An 8,879-nucleotide genomic window follows, 5' to 3' on the forward strand; every position below is an offset into this window, starting at 1 on the left:
CCCCTTCCGTAGAGCAAACTCCTGAAGGTCGGGGTTGCGCACAAGTAGACCCCCTTCCGTAGAGCAAAATCCTGAAGGTCGGGGTCGCGCAAGGGTCGACATGGGTCGAGGTGGACTATCATGCGAAACCACTTTTTTCGGTCCCTACGGTGCCCCTAGATGATGAAAAGTACAATCCGAGGTTGATTACGAACACTTTTGTGCACCCCCTTCCGTAGGGCAAAATCCTGAAGGTCGGGGTCGCACAAGTGTGCACCCCCTTCCGTAGAGCAAAATCCTGAAGGTCGGGGTCGCGCAAGGGTCGACATGGGTCGAGGTGGACTATCATGCGAAACCACTTTTTTCGGTCCCTACGGTGCCCCTAGATGATGAAAAGTACAATCCGAGGTTGATTACGAACACTTTTGTGCACCCCCTTCCGTAGAGCAAAATCCTGAAGGTCGGGGTCGCACAAGTGTGCACCCCCTTCCGTAGAGCAAAATCCTGAAGGTCGGGGTCGCGCAAGGGTCGACATGGGTCGAGGTGGACTATCATGCGAAACCACTTTTTTCGGTCCCTACGGTGCCCCTAGATGATGAAAAGTACAATCCGAGGTTGATTACGAACACTTTTGTGCACCCCCTTCCGTAGAGCAAAATCCTGAAGGTCGGGGTTGCGCACAAGTAGACCCCCTTCCGTAGAGCAAAATCCTGAAGGTCGGGGTCGCGCAAGGGTCGACATGGGTCGAGGTGGACTATCATGCGAAACCACTTTTTTCGGTCCCTACGGTGCCCCTAGATGATGAAAAGTACAATCCGAGGTTGATTACGAACACTTTTGTGCACCCCCTTCCGTAGAGCAAAATCCTGAAGGTCGGGGTTGCGCACAAGTCGACCCCCTTCCGTAGAGCAAAATCCTGAAGGTCGGGGTCGCGCAAGGGTCGACATGGGTCGAGGTGGACTATCATGCGAAACCACTTTTTTCGGTCCCTACGGTGCCCCTAGATGATGAAAAGTACAATCCGAGGTTGATTACGAACACTTTTGTGCACCCCCTTCCGTAGAGCAAAATCCTGAAGGTCGGGGTCGCGCAAGGGTCGACATGGGTCGAGGTGGACTATCATGCGAAACCACTTTTTTCGGTCCCTACGGTGCCCCTAGATGATGAAAAGTACAATCCGAGGTTGATTACGAACACTTTTGTGCACCCCCTTCCGTAGAGCAAAATCCTGAAGGTCGGGGTTGCGCACAAGTAGACCCCCTTCCGTAGAGCAAAATCCTGAAGGTCGGGGTCGAGCAAGGGTCGACATGGGTCGAGGTGGACTATCATGCGAAACCACTTTTTTCGGTCCCTACGGTGCCCCTAGATGATGAAAAGTACAATCCGAGGTTGATTACGAACACTTTTGTGCACCCCCTTCCGTAGAGCAAAATCCTGAAGGTCGGGGTCGAGCAAGGGTAGACCCCTTCCGTAGAGCAAAATCCTGAAGGTCGGGGTCGCGCAAGGGTCGACATGGGTCGAGGTGGACTATCATGCGAAACCACTTTTTTCGGTCCCTACGGTGCCCCTAGATGATGAAAAGTACAATCCGAGGTTGATTACGAACACTTTTGTGCACCCCCTTCCGTAGAGCAAAATCCTGAAGGTCGGGGTTGCGCACAAGTAGACCCCCTTCCGTAGAGCAAAATCCTGAAGGTCGGGGTCGCGCAAGGGTCGACATGGGTCGAGGTGGACTATCATGCGAAACCACTTTTTTCGGTCCCTACGGCGCCCCTAGATGATGAAAAGTACAATCCGAGGTTGATTACGAACACTTTTGTGCACCCCCTTCCGTAGAGCAAAATCCTGAAGGTCGGGGTCGCGCAAGGGTCGACCCCCTTCCGTAGAGCAAAATCCTGAAGGTCGGGGTCGCGCAAGGGTCGACATGGGTCGAGGTGGACTATCATGCGAAACCACTTTTTTCGGTCCCTACGGTGCCCCTAGATGATGAAAAGTACAATCCGAGGTTGATTACGAACACTTTTGTGCACCCCCTTCCGTAGAGCAAAATCCTGAAGGTCGGGGTCGCGCAAGGGTCGACATGGGTCGAGGTGGACTATCATGCGAAACCACTTTTTTCGGTCCCTACGGTGCCCCTAGATGATGAAAAGTACAATCCGAGGTTGATTACGAACACTTTTGTGCACCCCCTTCCGTAGAGCAAAATCCTGAAGGTCGGGGTCGCACAAGTGTGCACCCCCTTCCGTAGAGCAAAATCCTGAAGGTCGGGGTCGCGCAAGGGTCGACATGGGTCGAGGTGGACTATCATGCGAAACCACTTTTTTCGGTCCCTACGGTGCCCCTAGATGATGAAAAGTACAATCCGAGGTTGATTACGAACACTTTTGTGCACCCCCTTCCGTAGAGCAAAATCCTGAAGGTCGGGGTCGCACAAGTGTGCACCCCCTTCCGTAGAGCAAAATCCTGAAGGTCGGGGTCGCGCAAGGGTCGACATGGGTCGAGGTGGACTATCATGCGAAACCACTTTTTTCGGTCCCTACGGTGCCCCTAGATGATGAAAAGTACAATCCGAGGTTGATTACGAACACTTTTGTGCACCCCCTTCCGTAGAGCAAAATCCTGAAGGTCGGGGATGCGCACAAGTAGACCCCCTTCCGTAGAGCAAAATCCTGAAGGTCGGGGTCGCGCAAGGGTCGACATGGGTCGAGGTGGACTATCATGCGAAACCACTTTTTTCGGTCCCTACGGTGCCCCTAGATGATGAAAAGTACAATCCGAGGTTGATTACGAACACTTTTGTGCACCCCCTTCCGTAGAGCAAAATCCTGAAGGTCGGGGTCGCGCAAGGGTCGACATGGGTCGAGGTGGACTATCATGCGAAACCACTTTTTTCGGTCCCTACGGTGCCCCTAGATGATGAAAAGTACAATCCGAGGTTGATTACGAACACTTTTGTGCACCCCCTTCCGTAGAGCAAAATCCTGAAGGTCGGGGTCGCACAAGTGTGCACCCCCTTCCGTAGAGCAAAATCCTGAAGGTCGGGGTCGCGCAAGGGTCGACATGGGTCGAGGTGGACTATCATGCGAAACCACTTTTTTCGGTCCCTACGGTGCCCCTAGATGATGAAAAGTACAATCCGAGGTTGATTACGAACACTTTTGTGCACCCCCTTCCGTAGAGCAAAATCCTGAAGGTCGGGGTTGCGCACCAGTCGACCCCCTTCCGTAGAGCAAAATCCTGAAGGTCGGGGTCGCGCAAGGGTCGACATGGGTCGAGGTGGACTATCATGCGAAACCACTTTTTTCGGTCCCTACGGTGCCCCTAGATGATGAAAAGTACAATCCGAGGTTGATTACGAACACTTTTGTGCACCCCCTTCCGTAGAGCAAAATCCTGAAGGTCGGGGTCGCACAAGTGTGCACCCCCTTCCGTAGAGCAAAATCCTGAAGGTCGGGGTCGCGCAAGGGTCGACATGGGTCGAGGTGGACTATCATGCGAAACCACTTTTTTCGGTCCCTACGGTGCCCCTAAATGATGAAAAGTACAATCCGAGGTTGATTACGAACACTTTTGTGCACCCCCTTCCGTAGAGCAAAATCCTGAAGGTCGGGGTGCACAATTGTGCACCCCCTTCCGTAGAGCAAAATCCTGAAGGTCGGGGTCGCGCAAGGGTCGACATGGGTCGAGGTGGACTATCATGCGAAACCACTTTTTTCGGTCCCTACGGTGCCCCTAGATGATGAAAAGTACAATCCGAGGTTGATTACGAACACTTTTGTGCACCCCCAAAAATGGCCAAAATCCTGAAGGTCGGGGTCGCGCAAGGGTCGACAAGGGTCGAGGTGGACTATCATGCGAAACCACTTTTTTCGGTCCCTACGGTGCCCCTAGATGATGAAAAGTACAATCCGAGGTTGATTACGAACACTTTTGTGCACCCCCTTCCGTAGAGCAAAATCCTGAAGGTCGGGGTCGCGCAAGGGTCGACATGGGTCGAGGTGGACTATCATGCGAAACCACTTTTTTCGGTCCCTACGGTGCCCCTAGATGATGAAAAGTACAATCCGAGGTTGATTACGAACACTTTTGTGCACCCCCTTCCGTAGAGCAAAATCCTGAAGGTCGGGGTTGCGCACAAGTAGACCCCCTTCCGTAGAGCAAAATCCTGAAGGTCGGGGTTGCGCACAAGTAGACCCCCTTCCGTAGAGCAAAATCCTGAAGGTCGGGGTCGCGCAAGGGTCGACATGGGTCGAGGTGGACTATCATGCGAAACCACTTTTTTCGGTCCCTACGGTGCCCCTAGATGATGAAAAGTACAATCCGAGGTTGATTACGAACACTTTTGTGCACCCCCTTCCGTAGAGCAAAATCCTGAAGGTCGGGGTCGCGCAAGGGTCGACATGGGTCGAGGTGGACTATCATGCGAAACCACTTTTTTCGGTCCCTACGGTGCCCCTAGATGATGAAAAGTACAATCCGAGGTTGATTACGAACACTTTTGTGCACCCCCTTCCGTAGAGCAAAATCCTGAAGGTCGGGGTTGCGCACAAGTAGACCCCCTTCCGTAGAGCAAAATCCTGAAGGTCGGGGTCGCGCAAGGGTCGACATGGGTCGAGGTGGACTATCATGCGAAACCACTTTTTTCGGTCCCTACGGTGCCCCTAGATGATGAAAAGTACAATCCGAGGTTGATTACGAACACTTTTGTGCACCCCCTTCCGTAGAGCAAAATCCTGAAGGTCGGGGTCGCGCAAGGGTCGACATGGGTCGAGGTGGACTATCATGCGAAACCACTTTTTTCGGTCCCTACGGTGCCCCTAGATGATGAAAAGTACAATCCGAGGTTGATTACGAACACTTTTGTGCACCCCCTTCCGTAGAGCAAAATCCTGAAGGTCGGGGTCGCGCAAGGGTCGACATGGGTCGAGGTGGACTATCATGCGAAACCACTTTTTTCGGTCCCTACGGTGCCCCTAGATGATGAAAAGTACAATCCGAGGTTGATTACGAACACTTTTGTGCACCCCCTTCCGTAGAGCAAAATCCTGAAGGTCGGGGTTGCGCACAAGTCGACCCCCTTCCGTAGAGCAAAAGCCTGAAGGTCGGGGTCGCGCAAGGGTCGACATGGGTCGAGGTGGACTATCATGCGAAACCACTTTTTTCGGTCCCTACGGTGCCCCTAGATGATGAAAAGTACAATCCGAGGTTGATTACGAACACTTTTGTGCACCCCCAAAAATGGCCAAAATCCTGAAGGTCCGGGTTCTCGGGGCGCTCGAGGCCCTCGGACGTGCACGAAAAGTCGGTACCCACGCCGAGCTTCAGAATTTGGTCTCTAGAGACTAAGTCCCAACCGAAACTGGCAACCCACAAAAGTGTACCAAGGAGTGGTCGGATCGAGTTACAGTGTTCGAGAGTATTGAAGAGGATGGTTATACGCAACTTTTTGCTAAAGGTGTCCAAGACCGTCAGACCCTTACTTACGGAGATATAAGACACGTGCGTGGTTGCTCGTGCCGAGCTTCAGAAATGTTGCTCCAGAGACTAAGTCCCAGAAAACCTTCGGACCCCAAAAACTCCCAGAAGGAGTCGTCGGATCGTTTCGCGATGTTCTAGCGAAATGTTCAGCTCGACGAAATGCAACTTTTACCTTAAGGGGTCCAAGACCGTCAGACGCTTAGGTACGGAGATACGGGCATGGGTCGGTTTTCCCCATACAAAATACCCCATGGAAAACTGCAAAACCCAAAAACAGGTCGAAGGAGTGGTCGGATCGTTTCGTGGTGTTCTAGTGAAATGTTCCATTCGATAGGGCGCAACTTTTTGCTTAAGGTGTCCAAGACCGTCAGACCCTTACTTACGGAGATATAAGACACGTGCGTGGTTGCTCGTGCCGAGCTTCAGAAATGTTGCTCCAGAGACTAAGTCCCAGAAAACCTTCCGACCCCAAAAACTCCCAGAAGGAGTCGTCGGATCGTTTCGCGATGTTCTAGTGAAATGTTCAGCTCGACGGAATGCAACTTTTATCTAAAGGGGTCCAAGACCGTCAGACGCTTAGGTACGGAGATACGGGCATGGGTCGGTTTTCCCCATACAAAATACCCCATGGAAAACTGCAAAACCCCAAAACAGGTCGAAGGAGTGGTCGGATCGTTTCGTGATGTTCTAGTGAAATGTTCCATTCGATAGGGCGCAGCTTTTTGCTAAAGGTGTCCAAGACCGTCAGACCCTTACTTACGGAGATATAAGACACGTGCGTGGTTGCTCGTGCCGAGCTTCAGAAATGTTGCTCCAGAGACTAAGTCCCAGAAAACCTTCGGACCCCAAAAACTCCCAGAAGGAGTCGTCGGATCGTTTCGCGATGTTCTAGTGAAATGTTCAGCTCGACGGAATGCAACTTTTATCTAAAGGGGTCCAAGACCGTCAGACGCTTAGGTACGGAGATACGGGCATGGGTCGGTTTTCCCCATACAAAATACCCCATGGAAAACTGCAAAACCCCAAAACAGGTCGAAGGAGTGGTCGGATCGTTTCGTGATGTTCTAGTGAAATGTTCCATTCGATAGGGCGCAGCTTTTTGCTAAAGGTGTCCAAGACCGTCAGACCCTTACTTACGGAGATATAAGACACGTGCGTGGTTGCTCGTGCCGAGCTTCAGAAATGTTGCTCCAGAGACTAAGTCCCAGAAAACCTTCGGACCCCAAAAACTCCCAGAAGGAGTCGTCGGATCGTTTCGCGATGTTCTAGTGAAATGTTCAGCTCGACGGAATGCAACTTTTACCTAAAGGGGTCCAAGACCGTCAGACGCTTAGGTACGGAGATACGGGCATGGGTCGGTTTTCCCCATACAAAATACCCCATGGAAAACTGCAAAACCCCAAAACAGGTCGAAGGAGTGGTCGGATCGTTTCGTGGTGTTCTAGTGAAATGTTCCATTCGATAGGGCGCAACTTTTTGCTTAAGGTGTCCAAGACCGTCAGACCCTTACTTACGGAGATATAAGACACGTGCGTGGTTGCTCGTGCCGAGCTTCAGAAATGTTGCTCCAGAGACTAAGTCCCAGAAAACCTTCGGACCCCAAAAACTCCCAGAAGGAGTCGTCGGATCGTTTCGCGATGTTCTAGTGAAATGTTCAGCTCGACGGAATGCAACTTTTACCTAAAGGGGTCCAAGACCGTCAGACACTTAGGTACGGAGATACGGGCATGGGTCGGTTTTCCCCATACAAAATACCCCATGGAAAACTGCAAAACCCCAAAACAGGTCGAAGGAGTGGTCGGATCGTTTCGTGGTGTTCTAGTGAAATGTTCCATTCGATAGGGCGCAACTTTTTGCTAAAGGTGTCCAAGACCATCAGACCCTTACTTACGGAGATATAAGACACGTGCGTGGTTGCTCGTGCCGAGCTTCAGAAATGTTGCTCCAGAGACTAAGTCCCAGAAAACCTTCCGACCCCAAAAACTCCCAGAAGGAGGCCTCGGATCGTTTCGCGATTTTCTAGTGAAATGTTCAGCTCGACGGAATGCAACTTTTACCTAAAGGGGTCCAAGACCGTCAGACGCTTAGGTACGGAGATACGGGCATGGGTCGGTTTTCCCCATACAAAATACCCCATGGAAAACTGCAAAACCCAAAAACAGGTCGAAGGAGTGGTCGGATCGTTTCGTGGTGTTCTAGTGAAATGTTCCATTCGATAGGGCGCAACTTTTTGCTAAAGGTGTCCAAGACCGTCAGACCCTTACTTACGGAGATATAAGACACGTGCGTGGTTGCTCGTGCCGAGCTTCAGAAATGTTGCTCCAGAGACTAAGTCCCAGAAAACCTTCGGACCCCAAAAACTCCCAGAAGGAGTCGTCGGATCGTTTCGCGATGTTCTAGTGAAATGTTCAGCTCGACGGAATGCAACTTTTACTTAAAGGGGTCCAAGACCGTCAGACGCTTAGGTACGGAGGTACGGGCATGGGTCGGTTTTCCCCATACAAAATACCCCATGGAAAACTGCAAAACCCAAAAACAGGTCGAAGGAGTGGTCGGATCGTTTCGTGGTGTTCTAGTGAAATGTTCCATTCGATAGGGCGCAACTTTTTGCTAAAGGTGTCCAAGACCGTCAGACCCTTACTTACGGAGATATAAGACACGTGCGTGGTTGCCCGTGCCGAGCTTCAGAAATGTTGCTCCAGAGACTAAGTCCCAGAAAACCTTCCGACCCCAAAAACTCCCAGAAGGAGGCGTCGGATCGTTTCGCGATGTTCTAGTGAAATGTTCAGCTCGATGGAATGCAACTTTTACCTAAAGGGGTCCAAGACCGTCAGACGCTTAGGTACGGAGATACGGGCATGGGTCGGTTTTCCCCATACAAAATACCCCATGGAAAACTGCAAAACCCAAAAACAGGTCGAAGGAGTGGTCGGATCGTTTCGTGGTGTTCTAGTGAAATGTTCCATTCGATAGGGCGCAACTTTTTGCTAAAGGTGTCCAAGACCGTCAGACCCTTACTTACGGAGATATAAGACACGTGCGTGGTTGCCCGTGCCGAGCTTCAGAAATGTTGCTCCAGAGACTAAGTCCCAGAAAACCTTCGGACCCCAAAAACTCCCAGAAGGAGTCGTCGGATCGTTTCGCGATGTTCTAGTGAAATGTTCACCTCGACGGAATGCAACTTTTACCTAAAGGGGTCCAAGACCGTCAGACGCTTAGGTACGGAGATACGGGCATGGGTCGGTTTTCCCCATACAAAATACCCCATGGAAAACTGCAAAACCCCAAAACAGGTCGAAGGAGTGGTCGGATCGTTTCGTGGTGTTCTAGTGAAATGTTCCATTCGATAGGGCGCAACTTTTTGCTAAAGGTGTCCAAGACCGTCAGACCCTTACTTACGGAGATATAAGACACGTGCGTGG

Source organism: Anopheles nili (genome assembly GCF_943737925.1).
Source record: "Anopheles nili chromosome X unlocalized genomic scaffold, idAnoNiliSN_F5_01 X_unloc_5, whole genome shotgun sequence".
NCBI classification, from domain to species: domain Eukaryota; kingdom Metazoa; phylum Arthropoda; class Insecta; order Diptera; family Culicidae; genus Anopheles; species Anopheles nili.